The 14373-nt window shown below is 45.8% G+C and overlaps 1 protein-coding gene and 1 long non-coding RNA gene across 2 annotated transcripts in view; both read left to right on the forward strand.

Moving 5' to 3' along the window:
• Positions 1-845: 845 nt before the first annotated feature.
• LOC133342318 (uncharacterized) lies at positions 846-6138 on the forward strand. Its single transcript, XR_009755121.1, has 3 exons — positions 846-855; positions 1023-1060; positions 6037-6138. It is a non-coding gene; the product is annotated as an uncharacterized LOC133342318 (long non-coding RNA).
• A 5908-nt stretch (positions 6139-12046) lies between these two features.
• The window catches only part of LOC133342269 (centrosomal protein of 170 kDa-like), an 83483-nt gene continuing 81156 nt past the window's right edge, over positions 12047-14373 (forward strand). The window contains 1 exon segment of the mRNA XM_061551321.1: positions 12047-12190. The gene's annotated coding sequence lies outside the window, so the exon portion shown is untranslated.

Below are 14373 nucleotides of genomic sequence, written 5' to 3' on the forward strand. Positions count from 1 at the left end.
CAACAATATGAATTCTAGATTTGAAGCTTTTGTGACTGCAAGGATTAATACTGTAAGGTTTCTGCGGTAAAGTCACGTGGGTAAAAAATAAAATAAAAATTTATAAAAGTAATAATAGAAATAAAATCATAATAAAAATCACGACGTTTCGGAGGCAACACAAGTCTCCGTCATCAGGTGGGACCGTCACAGCTAGATTTACTGTATCAAGTGAATTCCTGCAGTCACGAAAGTGTTAATTGATAGGCAAACTGTAATGTTAAAGAATAACTAAGGGGAGCAGGGGCGGTCGAGGGGTGGAATTCATTCCACGCAGTTTATTCCATCAACCTATTTTGTTTATTTACGCCGAGGATGTGTGTGTTGTCATCTGCTGTCTACCTGCTGCTGTGTTTGTGTACAAGTCGCCCTGCGCGTGTGATGGGGCCCTCCAACTATTTTGGTCAAAAGACAAAAAAAAATGTCTCTTCCTCTTTTGAAAGGTTGCCGACCCCTGACTGAGCCGATCATTGGAACACGAAGGCAGCATGTGGTGGTCGCTGATGGTGATGATGATGAAACTGCACCAAGTGCTGGGGCTCCCTCCAGACCGGTTCTCTTGGGCAAGTTGCGGAGCCTGCGTGCGCCCGTCTGCTGGAGACAGCCCTGATGGCGAAGCCCCTGCCACCCTGTTCCAATTTCTCAGTGGGTCTATTGGGGTCCCGATGTGAGGCTGTGGTTCTCTATGTAAGTCTGCGCGTCTCTATACGAGTCTCTAGATCAGTCTCTGTGTGAGTCCTTGAGTTTGTTTGTGAGCCTATTGGATTCTGTGTGATTTTATGTATCACTGGCCAGCGCGTTCCAGTTTCTCAGTGGGTCTATTGGGGTCCCGATGTGAGGCTGTGGTTCTCTATGTAAGTCTGCGCATCTCTATACGAGTCTCTAGATCAGTCTCTGTGTGAGTCCTTGAGTTTCTTTGTGAGCCTATTGGATTCTGTGTGATTTTATGTATCACTGGCCAGCGCGTTCCAGTTTATCAGTAGGTCTGTTGGGGTCCCGATGTGAGGCTGTGGTTCTCTATGTAAGTCTGCGCGTCTCTATATGAGTCTCTAGATCAGTCTCTGTATGAGTCCTTGGGTTTCTTTGTGAGCTTATTGGATTCTGTGTGATGTTGTGTATCGCTAAGTGAGTATTGTACGGGTCTCTGTGTGAGAAGCCACTGGCTAACGCGTTCCATTTTCTCAGTGGGTCTCTATACGAGTCTATGGGAGTCTCTATGTGAGTCTCTAAGTCAGACCATGTGCGATTATTTGAGTCTCTGTGTTGATTCTATGGATCTCCAAGAAAATATATGTGCCTCTGTGCAAATATACGGGTCTTGAGTCTCCGGTTCTCTGCGTGAGTCTCTGGGTCTCTCTATACGAGTCTCTATGCGAGAAAGCAATGGCGTTTGAAGCCACAAACTACCAGGGCATTTCAATTTTTCAACTCATCCACCTGCATGAGCCTACACAACCCGATGTGGACTTTGTTTCCTCCTACACTTGGAGCTATGGGCCTGATCCGTACAGTCATTCACACACACACAGTGCTGTTCCAACTACTGAGGTCTCAATAGTTGTGTGGCTTAGTGATCTTTTTTATATTGCACGGTTGATAAAAACACCACATTTGTCAATGTTCTTGGTCCAACAAAAGCCCTCTGGAGAAGGAGCCAGCTGTTGCGACGTGTTGCTTGTCACCGAAACTCCAGCCCGGTAGAGAGCATGTTGAGCACGTTGAAGTAGAGCATCCTGAGTAGGTGGTAGTTTGTCTAGAGTTTGATTCTTCTGAGAGAACAGATCCATCTTGGCCTCGTTCACAAAGGTGAGATAGAGCCTGTCTTGTCACCCATGACAACAGACAATTTTTTCGAGCTTTTGAAATTGACGAAAGTGTAAGTGCAGCTATTCAAATGGGTGAAAGACCATGCACGCAAAATGTCCCTGTGACCTCTTCATACGACTGCCAAGCCTGCCAGGCTGACCTTTTGCCCTTGCCCATGAAGGAGGATGTTGTTGTTGTTTTGCAACCAGAAAATATGTGGAACACAGGCAAGGCTCTTCATCTTTGTTCGCCAAGGCTGGCACATATTCTAATGATGTGGTACAAAGCAGAAATCCCTCCCCATTCCAAAGGTCACCCAGATGTTTTCCAGGGGTTGTATTACAGTGAGGTCATGGAATTTGCCAATGACAACCGTAACCACATCTGTGTCCGCAGTGCGTATCTGGAAAGTTTTAGATCCTTGCTCTCAACTCTAAAGCACGACACACGTCAACCACAATCCGAGTATCAGCTTCCTCATCATTGCAATTAGACATGGGGATTATAGAACCGATGGGAGTTTGCAGACTGCCCCTTCTGTGATGTGTATAGCTTCGTCTGGTTGACATGTGGCAGCTACAACCTGAGGAGTCAATAACAGCAAAGGCTCGTTCAATGGGTCGCGAAGAAAGTCATTCCGCTTGCCTGGCAGTTTTGCTTCAACTGGCACTTTCCTGCACGCACCTTTGACCCTTTTATTCTGGGGTGGACTATTTTAAACCGTGCGAAATATAAACACCCCACACGATGTCCACCCTCTTTGTACCCTACGCAGTGTGGTCGGCGTAGGGTACAAACACCTACATCTGCGTAGTCATGAAATATGCACGATGCAGCAGGGGGCATGCAATCAACGATGACTGCACCATGCAGAACGTTAGAGTCAAAGTTTGTAAGTATCTCGGGCTCATGTTTGTGCTCCACACATTTTAGTCGCTTAGACCTCATGCTCGGCTAAAAAAGAAGCTTGCCAGAGTCTAAAAAAGAAGGTGGGAAGCACTGTCTCATGAGCAAAGAATTGCCTCAAATCACCATGTCGATTCTGCAAGGAAATATATAGCTGGCCTTCTTAATTTTAATTATGGATGGATAGTTTGGGTACGATTTTCAATGAGAATGATTGTCACCAAGTCCTGTGGAAAATCGTCCAGGAAATAGGTTTCATCCTCCTTTCAATAGTCCGAGTTAGGTTGTGTGACTTGCCCTTGAAAGTGCATCTCCGTCGAGTGGTGTGGAAAGTTTTGTGCCGATGTCAGGGTCATTATCAAGACGGTATCGTCCCTCGAAGTCTTTCGACAGTCTGGCTCCCATCTGGGGCCAGGGAGCATCCAGCAGATGACAGCAGTGGTAGGGGATGAGGTTCAGTTGCTCCAACCCCTGAACCCTTGACAAACTCCCCCCTTCACATTAAACAATCACCTTCGCTCGCTAAGTTTGAGCACCTCACTCAAAACTCACCTATTGTCCCCCGAGCTCACCCCACGACCCCTTAATCTCCATCCCTCATAACCCACCACCGTCACTGTTCCCTCTTCATATTCTCATGCTGTGGCTATCACTCATTCCCCATTTATTCAATCCATTCATTCACCATCATTTGCAGTCATTAATATCGCTGTCGCCGAATTCACGCATCACACATTCGCACCCATTGCTTCCTCTCATCTATTTTATTCACCCCATCTCCACCATGACATTAATATAAACCGTTCATAATTCTCTGTAAAGCACCTTGGTTATAAGGCGATATATAAATTCCGTTTAGATAAGATCAAATGGGATTGCAGACAATGTATTTACCGGTCTCACAAAGGACGCGGCGATACCAATTCTCAAACTCAATCTCGATGGGATTCGGTAATAATTTCATGTGTCTGATATATATATTGCATTAATAACACTGGTCAACAAAAAAAATATTTCTGGCCTGGATTTTTGCAGCTGTTTTAGACTAATTTCAGGGTGCTGATTCCAAATCTGATCTCAGATTTGCTCTATCACATAAGTTTTATGCTATCGGCATACGCCATTTTCATTGATTTTACCCGAAATTAACTCTGTCACTTATGATTGCAAGTTGTTGCGAGTCAGTGACTGCTTTAGTGTTAAAATATGGTGCTGTATTTTTAGGATAGTGTGTCTATAATATAATTGTATGTAGATATCCACATTTATTTAATATTTTTCTTATGCAGTTTTAATTGAAAATGCAATATTTGATATCTCAAAAACCTGATGTGATAGACAAAAACTGATGCCAGTCTTAATTTTGGAGCTTTCGTGACTGCAGGAATTATTCTTTGGTTCTTTCGGTTAAGTCACGTCTAAAGATAAAATAATAAATTAAATAATAGCATATTACGACGTTTCGATTGCAACACAAGCAATCATCATCAGGCATAAAAGAAATAGCAACAAAAATCTAACTAGAAAACTATAGACAGACATACAAGCGGTGTGATGTCTGTCCGATTGTATGTCTGTCTATAGTATTCTAGTTAGATTGTTGTTGCTATTTCTTTTATGCCTGATGATGATTGCTTGTGTTGCAATCAAAACGTCGTAATATGCTATTATTTAATTTATTATTTTATCTTTAGACGTGACTTAACCAAAAGAACCAAAGAATAAAACTAATGCCAGATTTGGAGTCAGCACCCCAAAATTACCTTAGAACCGTTGGAATACCTTATGCCAGAAAAAGTGTGTTGACCAGTGTAATGCACGTGGTCCAAGTCTAAGAACGGGGGTGCCCAGCTCCATAGAGTGGGAAGTTCTCCCCTCCATGTGCTCTCATGAAAATGGAGTCTTTCACACGTACAGTGCGAAAGAAGTTCAACAAACATACACGTGAAAGAGAATGCCAGAACGTGAAGGTAGGTGGCACCCTTCTTCTGCGTGCCATTCCTCAAGGCTTCCGTGGAGGCTTTGTCATTTGAACCCTCAGACAAGCAAGAACGCATTCTGCGCGGGGGTTTGAGTGTGACTTGGGGAGAATGCCTAGTTCTTGTCAAGCGATCGGCTCTTCGTTAGTGAGTCTGCAACAGCAGGTCACGTAAGTGGCGAGGCAGAACCGAAGGAGACCGGTTGGATTTGTGGGGAAGTTGCGCCATCTGTTGGCACACCAGCATTTAATTCAGCAAAGGAGATGAGTCAAATTTTGACTTAAAACTTTCATGACTGCAGGAATTAATATTCTTTGGTTCTTTCGGTAAAGTCACAAAGTCACAAAGTGACTTTACCGAAAGAACCAACGAGTATGAGATAAGAGTCGCCATCCGTGTGAAATTTTCCCAGTCTTCTGCTTTCGTGCGGCTGATGTAGATGCAGAGCAAACGACGACAATTTCACATTGCGGCGGTCAAGCCAGCCAACGCTGTCAGTAGCAACGGAGTCGTATCGCTGTGATGTCGCCTTCGTATTTGTGGATCGGGGCATCGTGTCGTAGTACGTTTTATGGTCTGCTCTGGATGACTACAATCGCAGGGCTGTAATGTCTCCTGTTACTCAGGGTGATGCGGTCGTCAGGGATGTCACCCGTCCTGGTTTCACCAGGATTGTCCTCTTTTCGAGGTAGCTGTCCTGCAACATTTGAAAGTCTTCCCATGACATTTAAAGCACCGGTTTTGTCAGTTGAGTAATTTCATTCCATTCGTTTGTATTAATAGCACGCCACTCAATACGATGTTTTATCATTCCATGTAGGTCTCTCCTCTTCTGGTATGGTGATACGTGGGTGCTGTCCCCCCTCTCGTGGCCCACCCTGTTATGTGAACGAAGTTTACAATGAAGTTCGTAATGAATGATATCGCTAAGGGGCCGTCCATAAATGACGTCACGCGATTTTGGACGATTTTTGACCCCCCCCCCCCCTTCGTCACACGACGTCACAAAAAGTCAGACCCCCCCCCCCTAAAATATGACGTCACAAAGCTCTGCCCCCCCCCCAAAATAAAACATGCTTCAAATCGCTTTAAACTATTGTGATTGTAGTGCGTTTTTAATGTGGTGCTGCACTCTGATGTTGGAGGAGAAAACATTTATTGAAAAGTCTATTTAATTAGGTAGAACGTGTTGTCTATATTTATCTAAAGTTGCGCATTTTGGTGTGACGTCACATTTCTCACCCCCCCCCCCCTCTCGTCACACATCGTCACAAATGTCTGACCCCCCCCCCCCCCCCCCCACTAGGTGCGTGACGTCATTTATGGACGGCTCCTTACAGCAGAAAGAACAATCCTGGCAACAAAGGTCCTCCTCGGGGCCAGACGGAGGCGAGCCATCGGCCCCTCGCTTCGTCGAGGCCAGCTAAAAGTCGAGGACCTATCACGAGCGAAGACACAGATGTCCTCGCAAAGATCCTTCAGCAAGAAAACATCGACATCCTTACTTTCCAAGAGACGCATGTGGAGGAAATCAGCTATCTACGATTGAACATTCCAGGGTGCATCCTCGCTGCTTCTAAGGGCCGCGCTAAACACGGTCTGGCTACTTACGTCACGCATCACGTGAAAGACGCAACAGAAGTCATTCCCACCCAATATTCAAATATGCTCAAAATGTCCCCCCCCCCCCCCCCCAATTTTTTGGTATAAAACATTTTATTGCGATGCTATGTAAATAAAGACAACAATTTGCTAAACCTTGGCCGCAATATCTGGTCTTGTCTTCATATAAATCAATGCATAGATTTATGTTTATATGATTGTGGTTATGGTTGTACTTGATTAATCCCTAATCTCTGCTATTACATACAATGAAACAAGAAATAGTAAAAAAAAGTTAAAACACGGCAATGTAATACAATACACTATTCGACATTGTAAATAAATAAATAAAGCCCATCCCATGTGTTCGTGAATGTTTTAATATTTTAGGCAGGAAATTATTTTTCAAAATTTTTTTTTGGGTTGGGACCCCCAGACACCCTGGAAGATTTGGTCCCCCCAATGTTGACTCCATGGCCACGCTACGGCCTTGAGTCATTCAGACAGACAACGACTTCACAGTTGGGACAAGAATCGCCGGTCTCATCTTTCCAATGTCCACAAACGACCACACCATCCTAGCACCTACCTCCTTTGCCAGCGGCACAACATCCCGCGGTCTACATAGGTGACTTCAATAGCCATCGCACAATGTAGAGTTACCTAGTTAACGACCTGGCAGGCGGACAAATCCTTGATTGGGCATCTGCACAAGAGCTCTTCCTCGTGTTTGATGCCAAGCAACAAGGCACATTCCACTGCGCATGGTAGAATAGGGAATACAACCCAAACCTGTGCTTTGTAACTACAGATAAGAATGGCTCAGCCTTTGCCCACCATGCGCAAAGTCCTGCCTCGCTTCCCGCACAGCCAGCACAAGCACGTGGTCATCCATGTTGGCCACGAAATTCCAGTAATCACGAGCACGCCAAGACCACCACTGCAACTTCGGACGACCAAATTGGCCTGTTTTAATGGCTGCTGTGGAAGAATACCAACCACATCTCCACCAACCGTGAAAAGTTTGAGCAGTTCATCGTGCTCGCGAAGCAAGCCGCCAGGGATGCGCTTCCACGGGACTATTGGAGGCCCTACACCCCCAGCTGGAGAACAAGAAAGCACTGGTGACCCGGAGATTGCAACAGCCCTTTTACACTCGCTCGATTCTGCCAGACGAGCAAAGTAGGCAGCATTGATGGAGTCTTTTGACTTCACGCAATCCAGCAACAGGGCATGGGGGTTACTGCGGAAGCTCATGGAGCAGCACCCTCAGAACACCGGACTTCTAAGGCAACTGATCATGGGATAGCGACGCAGCTTCCCGGCAATGCAAAAACAATCGAAAGTCGAAAAGAAGAACGCACAGTAAAACAAGCCGCAAAAGATACTCTTCACCAGTGTCAAAAACTCTCCTCTGTCTGGAGCTGTACTTCCAAAAGACATAGATGCCGCACTGGCAGTAAGGAAGGCAGGTAAAGCCGCAGGAATGGATGGGATTTACCCAGAATTCCTTAAACACATTGGCAGCAAAGGAAGAAACTGGCTGGTGAAACTTTTGTAACAATCATCGCCACCAGCAAGCTACCAAGACTTTGGAGAAAAGTTTAAGTTATTGCTCTCCTCAAGCCAGGAAAACCTGCCGATGACCCACACAGCCACAAGCCAATCACTCTTCTTCGGACAGCCTACAAGCTACTGGAGTGAGTACTGCTAGCCCGACTCTCTCCTCTCTTGGAAGCCACCATACCACCTGAGCAGGCAGGTTTTCGGCCACAACGAAGTTGGTGTGACCATGTCCTCACCTTGACATCACACATCCAAGCCGGCTTTCAGTATAAGCAGAAGAAGTAGCTGCTTTCATAGACTTGTCCTCTGCATACGACACGGTCTGGCGCCGACGACTCCTCCTTAAACTCGACAACACCATCAAGTGTGATTAAACGGTTTGCTTCATCGCCAATCGGCTCAGCCACCGACAATTTCGGGCCCATCTCAGAAACCAGGTCAGCCGCCCACGAACTTTACAAAATGGCCTACTGCAGGGGTCAGTATTAGCACCAGCCCTGTTCATTCTCTACACCAGCGACATGCCGGACACGTTAAGCCGCAAGTTCATTTACGCAGACGGTCTCGCGCTGGCTAGCCAAGCGACGATGCTCAGCGCAGCTTAAGACGGCTTGAACACCGACCTAAAGAAATTTGCAAATTATTTCTACTCCTGGCAACTTAAGGAACACCTAACCAAGAGAGTGTCCTCAAAATTCTATCTCAGCAATGCAGAGGCAAATAAATACACTGAAGATCGAGGTTTGTGTTAAAACCATATCCCACGACCCACTCGCGAAATACCTTGAAGTGGTGATCGATCGAAGTCTCGCTTTCAAGCAACACATTAAGCAGTTGAGCAACAAAATAAAAACCCGCACGAACATTGTCCATAAACTGACAGGAACTAGTTGGGGCTGTGATGCGCGAATACTACGGACTGCCACGCTCGCCTTCGTGTATTCGATGGGAGAGTATTGATCACCTGTGCGGGGACGCACAGGTGATCAATACTGAACATCGCACTGCGTGCCATCTCAGGCACGCTGAAGTCGACGCCGATCCAGTGACTCCCGGGACTCACCGACATTGCTCCGCCGCAAATGCGTCGCGAAACAGCGGCCATCTAGAAGTACCAAACAATTCTCATCAAACTGCACCTTCCAATACATCGGGACATAAAGCTAATTCCGCCTGTTCGCCTACAATCACACCACCCCTTCTGGATCACAGCAGCCTCACTCCTCGCCACGAATACAAATGAAGGCCAGAGATGGAAGCGAGTCTGGACTGCGGCCGAGACGTCAAAAATAAACATCTCATACAGGACCCTACCGTCGAACCTCCCCGTTTCAACCTCCCACGCCGCCAGCGGTCGACCATCAACCGAATCGGGACCGGGCACGGCCGATGCGACCACCTGATGCACAAATGGCGCATCAAAGATTCGGCGGCCTGCGAGTGCGGCCACAAATCCAAAACCATCGACCACATTGTAAATACTCCGCTGCTGTTGTTTTCACTCCTTTAAAGGAGAAATGGACGAGATCCACTCTGTGTCTGAACAGACACATTGAGTGGAGAAGAAATCTAAAATTACATCTTTAATCTGCTGCAATTAATCCATACGAAAGAAGAAGAATCAGCCATACGAAAGAAGACGATTGCGGTGGTTGACCGAGCGAGCGAACACGCGTGGCCGTAGACATCGGCAACACATTGATGGCATCTGCATAAACATTGCAAAAACACCGTAGCTTACGCAGACGTGCCTTGAATTAGGCGAAATGCTTGCAAGCTGACGCCTCCGCAAAGCAAAATTAAACCCCGTACCGAGTTTTCCTGGCAGATTATGTGATTGGATTTGGTGAATGTTGCACGTTCATGCTGTGCGATGCCTTGCTTGTGCTACGCAGGGGGCCAGAGAATTAAGGAGAAAAGCCAAGCCTCCTGCTTCGGGGAATGTGAACAGATCCGATGATGGCAACGCTATTTGCTTTGGCTAAGCATCTGCATGCTGGTATCAATGCCAATTTAAATGTATCCGTTTATATTAAGAAAATGCCATGGTTTCCCATCCCAAGGAAACGTGAGAAACTCAGTTTCCTTTGTTGGAAAGATCGTTGCTGCCAGCTGGGCATGTAACTTGCTTAAACTCGCGTGAGTGAAGGTCTAAAAAATTGTAAGAACATTGTTAATCCTATTATAATCCTTATTTTCTAAAGTTGCATTATTCGCATCAAAGCAATGATAGAGCAACTGTAACTTCATTCACCCCCAATTTTCCCCCACCCCATCTCCTCCGTGACCAGGAGAGCTGGGTTAGGAGGCCTTTGTTAATTAGCGGATCTAAAAAAACTTACGGTAAAGGATCATTGGAATGTACTTTAGTAGTTTCTTTAGGATAATTAATTGTTTTTTTGAGCATTCAATTAGGTGTAATTTAAAACCAGGTTACTTATTTTGCAGAAGCAACGTGCAATTACACGGTGGTGAGATGTTAACTACCTCGCCTGGTATATAGGAGGTCGTGGGTTCGATCCCGACCCTGACGCTTGTATATAGTACTATTTAGAGTTTGCATGTTCTCCCCGTGTTTGCGTGGATATTTCTCCAGGTCCAAATAAAAAAAGGTTAATTTTTTATTTAGTTTTAGATTTTTACGAGTGCCACCTAATGGATATTTAATGTCATTGTCATAGTGCCGTCGCTTGGGTAGCAGCAAAATTTTAGTTTGACTTACACATTCCTGCGGAGGGAGCTGGTAGGAACGTTGGGTTGCTCGGTCAATGGCCAGGGTCAACGGCGGCGTGGTGTATTCCGCAAATATGCCCGACTGTGGGGGCGGGCACAAGCCGGCGTGAGTAGGTTGAGTTTTATAAGGGCACCACGGGGTGACCAGCCCCTCCCAACCCAGCCCCACCCCTCCCACCCCCCAATCAGCCCCTGCCCACCCTCCCCACCCAGCCCCTCTCCACCCTCCCCACCCAGCCCCTCCCTCCCCACCCAGCCCCTCCCCACCCTCCCCACCCAGCCCTCCCTTCCCCACCCAGCCCCACCCCTCCCATTTTTGGATTCACGACGGACGGACACAATAATCCCCTGTGGGCTGGTGGAACCAGGAGGTTCCTACCAGTAAAAGCTTTCGTGACTGCAGGAATTCATATTCTTGGGTATTTCGGTAAAGTCACGTAGATAGGTTCAAAGAAAATAACAAAAAAATAACAAAAAACTACGACGTTTCGATCGCAACACAAGCGGTCGTCATCAGGACGAACGCTTGTGTTGCTATATTAGAAGCCATTAGTTCTCTTTGCTTAATAGTTTTTTATTTGCTATAATTGGCGTGTGTCAACACGTTGGTGACCTCCAAGTCGCTCTTGAAAAATGAGACCTCAACTCAATCCCGTCCTCTTGAATCCTCACCACGTTTTTATTTTCAGCAACAAAACATCAACTCGACTTGATTATTTTTTAAATCCTTTATATTAAGTTCGCTTGCTTGCTTGCTTGCGTGCTTGCTTCGTTGCTTACGACCGTGCAAATCTTTCGGTCGTTTTTAACCCACTTCCCGTGATCCAATCGAGCTGACATTTTCCACACAGACTCGTTGTGCGTGACAATTAATTTTCGTGAAATTTTTTTTCCAAAATTTTACACTGTTTAGGGAATTTTTTTAAAAATATTTAATTACCAATTGCTTAATGCTGGCAGACAATCATCTGACCCATAGGTGGCAGCCATCTCAAGCCAGAGGACGAGAGGACTCTAGCCGCCACGCATATAAAGGATTTATAGTGAAAAACTTAGTTTTTTACGGGTTAATTTTTTGACAGTTTCGCTCATTTCCAATTGCGTTTAATGTGAACTATTGAAAACAAATCTGGAGACATTCCAATGTTCACTATAAAATACAAACGCTTTCAACCCACCCCCCCTACCCCCACCTGGGCTATAATAAACCCCCCAACGTCGTGACGACCACGTGACGTCAACACAATGTGTGCGTGATGACGTCACGACACGGCTGGTTGACGGCGGTGGACGCTGTTGGCGCGATGACGTCACGTTCCACCTCGCCCAATGGGAAGCGAGGAGGGGACTGCGCCGTGCGCGTGACGTCAGCGCGCGCCGCTTTATTTGATTATTTATTTACTCGGAGCCGGGTGCGGGCTGGGAGATGCAGCAACGGAGGAGTGCTGAGGGCGACTCGATTCAATAATTTAGTTTTTTTTATTCCTTTAACCTCCCCGCTCCCTCTTTGTTTTATAATCCGCACGTTTCCTCACAATAGTCTCCGTTCGCCGCTAAAGGTAAGGTTCGTGTGAACGTTTCTGTGTTTTTTACATTTCTATGCGTGTGATCATTCGGGCGCTACGGGAAATGGTCGCGACGCGTCGGCCCCAGCCAGGTACGAGCGAGTCAAGTGTGGAGATGCCGATTTGTGTGGTAAAATAATCGCGAAATGATCGACGGATTCGCGATCACAGCTGTGAGACACATCGTGGGTATAACAGGGGCGTTGATTGTAGCAATGGTTGGTGTCAATCGGTAGTGGCGTGTGTGGAGCGAGCTGGTGGTTAGAATGCATAGGGGCAGGTGCCAGGCTCCATTCAAACATTGATGGGAAATTCCTACTCGCATCGGGCCTCGCAATCCATGACGTTGAACGTTATCCATAGCCTAGTTCATCATACGAGAGCTGTGTTCATGGCACTGTTAGATGTTGACGCTTCTCGGCTGATGTCCATCATCAGCCTTGATCGATCCACTGCTTGATGAAAAAGGCCTCTTCCTAAGCGGTCCTGTAACACGGGTTTATTTGGTCGCACTGGCATATTGGAGTAAATGTAGTGCCCCATTGGAACCTCCTTTGCCAGTAGCAAAATATGATAATTGGGTTTTTACTCTTTTATCTGGCAACAAAACTGACACCTTTTTTTACAAGGAGTCATGTTTGCATTGACCACAATACCTGCGGTGGGAATGCAAAAAAAAACAATTTTCATATTTTTGCTACTGGCAAAGGAGGTTACAATGGTGTAAATGCTTAACCCGAGCTCTCATACTCTGATGGTGCATTGTCTTTGAGTTGTGCGTCTATTGGCGTCATCTGGTCCAACACCATGTGAGACTAGGCTCTAAGAAAAGCTGTCTCGGGTGTGGACCAATCAATTTCAAGGACAGTGCACATACATTATCAGAGTTGGGTTTTTTGTTTGCATTCCGAACCGCAGGTATTTTGGTCAATGCAAACGTGACTCCTTGTAAAAAAAGGTGTCAGTTTTTTTGCCAGATAAAAGAGTAAAAAACAATTATCATATTTTGCTACTGGCAAAGGAGATTCCAATGGTGTAAATGCTTACCCCGAGCTCTCATACTCTGATGGTGTATTGTCTTTGAGTTGTGCGCCTTTTGGCGTCATCTGGTCCAACACCATGTGAGACTAGGCTCTAAGAAAAGCTGTCTCGGGTGTGGACCAATCAATTTCAAGGACAGTGCATATATGTTGTAAAAAAGGTGTCAGTTTTGTTGCCAGATAAAAGGGTCAAAAAACAATTATCAAGTAGAAAGAATACGGTGTATATTTTCAATTAGAATAATAATAATTTGGAGTCCAGTTGCAATCAACTGCTGCATTAATGCCTCACCGTGCCGTGTCAGTGGTTAGGCATTGTTTAACCATACTTCACCACCCTGGTCAGTTGCTGGTTGATTGAGGTGATGGAGGCGACCAGGAGATTGGTGAACATTTAATTTGCCACTGATGTTGCCCGTGGCTGGAAATCGAGCTTAGAGGTTAACTTATTTATTTCCCTCATAGCGCAGTGCGCCAACCACGATTACAGCAATACCATTTTGCAATAATAATAATAATGTCTTGGTCAAACGCGCACCCCCTGATGTAAAGTGGACGTGGGCAGCGATGGTGTTCACCAGGCGATGGTGTTTGCACAGTGGTATCTTGCAATGGAGGCTACAGCTCATGTGCAAGTCTGCATTCTCATAAAAACCGACAGGGCAAATGCATGTGTCTGTGGGGCTTGGTGAAATATCTGCAGCTTTTGTTGGGAAGTTGTGAGTGGTCGTCCTATGGGATGTCTAGCCCCTGACATGGGAATGTGGAATTTGGGCCGGGAACGTTTTTGCCTTTATTTTTTTGTGTCTTCAACACGTACTGCAATGTATTTAAAGGTTACAGAATCACGGCAGGCACCCCTCATTACGTAAGAATCATTACACAATATGTATCCTGTCACCAAATCACCTGGAATTAATTAGATGTTATTAAATCTCGAGAGCGAAGCAGATTTGATACATAAAACACGTGCCATATGCTGCAAAATCAATTGTACTGTTTAACAGGTTAGGCTTTAGCGACCAATATTATCCATAATACAGGTTTTTTTGGGTTAGATCGCGTATATATTAATGTTTCGTTAAACCCCGACAGCCAATTTGTAAGCAAAACATGTCAGTTATTAGTTAAGCACAT

Source organism: Lethenteron reissneri, chromosome 14 (assembly GCF_015708825.2).
Source record: "Lethenteron reissneri isolate LAM-NWPU_2019-01 chromosome 14, ASM1570882v1, whole genome shotgun sequence".
NCBI lineage: Eukaryota > Metazoa > Chordata > Hyperoartia > Petromyzontiformes > Petromyzontidae > Lethenteron > Lethenteron reissneri.